We start from the raw sequence: 1,220 nt of genomic DNA, 5'->3' as shown, positions 1-1,220 counted from the left end.
TAAGGCCTAGCTAATTTTAAAAACCAGAGGGAACCATATTATTCCAACAACTACTCACAAATTATACATACCAGGTCAAGAAATATATGTCTAGGTAAGGTTTATCTGAGAACAACTGGTCTTTGCCCAAGATTTATCTACATGACACACAGTAATTAAAAATACCAGACTGGTGGAATTAACCTTCTTGGGTGTTTAACAGACATACTTTGAGGCCTATAATAATTTGGTCAGAGGGACATAAAGGACACTTTTTGCTCCTTTCCCTCCTAGGTCGACTAGTTCCAGGGGACTATGAACATCTCTCAAAATGTCCTGTAATTGTGGTGGGTCACCTGTCCTCTTCATCAAGGAGGCCGAGGAGACCCCACCAGATGGACTTGAACCAGTATCCAGTCTACAAAGAGGAGGGTCAACACAAGGGAATCATTTCCTCTGACATAAAGGACACTTTTTGCTCCTTTCCCTCCTAGGTCGACTAGTTCCAGGGGACTATGAACATCTCTCAAAATGTCCTGTAATTGTGGTGGGTCACCTGTCCTCTTCATCAAGGAGGCCGAGGAGACCCCACCAGATGGACTTGAACCAGTATCCAGTCTACAAAGAGGAGGGTCAACACAAAGGAATCATTTCCTCCGTGCTTCCAAGCGAAGCTAACCATAGTCGAGCAGGACCTTTGACTTATCTTCACATAGGTGGAACTGGTAAAAGAAATGAGCCAGGATCTCCTCCCAAACCCATATTACCCTTGAGGAACAGATCCTCAAACAGCCGTAAGAGTAAAAATAAATTGGTTCATCTGGGCCAACTATATGGGCTTAAACACCCACAAGGAAAGTATAACCAAAGATTAAATGGGCCAATATAATTTTTTAAGAGTCCATATGTTTAGCTAAAGGCTACATAACAAGCAACAATGCCAGATATGAGACACCTTCTTTTGAGCTGTTGGCCAGTGTGGCCAAAGGGACTCCCAGATAGAAACCCAGCATAGAACTGGGAAAATGAACAGCACACCCCAGTCTTATCTAAAGGAATATTGACAACTGATTGCTGCTAGATGAGGAATAGCTGACCTTCCTAAAGCAAAGACCTCTAGATAGGCTGACTAGATTCACCAGAAGGGCAAGTAGTGGGGAATGGCTGGGAGGGCCGACAACACAGCAGACAGCAGCAGGGATATCAGAGTAATAGGTCTCTAGTGGGGAGAGGGAAGCTAT

The sequence above is a fragment of the Nannospalax galili genome, unplaced genomic scaffold (assembly GCF_000622305.1).
Source record: "Nannospalax galili isolate Female #2095 unplaced genomic scaffold, S.galili_v1.0 scaffold476, whole genome shotgun sequence".
Lineage (NCBI taxonomy): Eukaryota > Metazoa > Chordata > Mammalia > Rodentia > Spalacidae > Nannospalax > Nannospalax galili.
Note: the sequence above shows the minus strand (reverse complement) of the source record.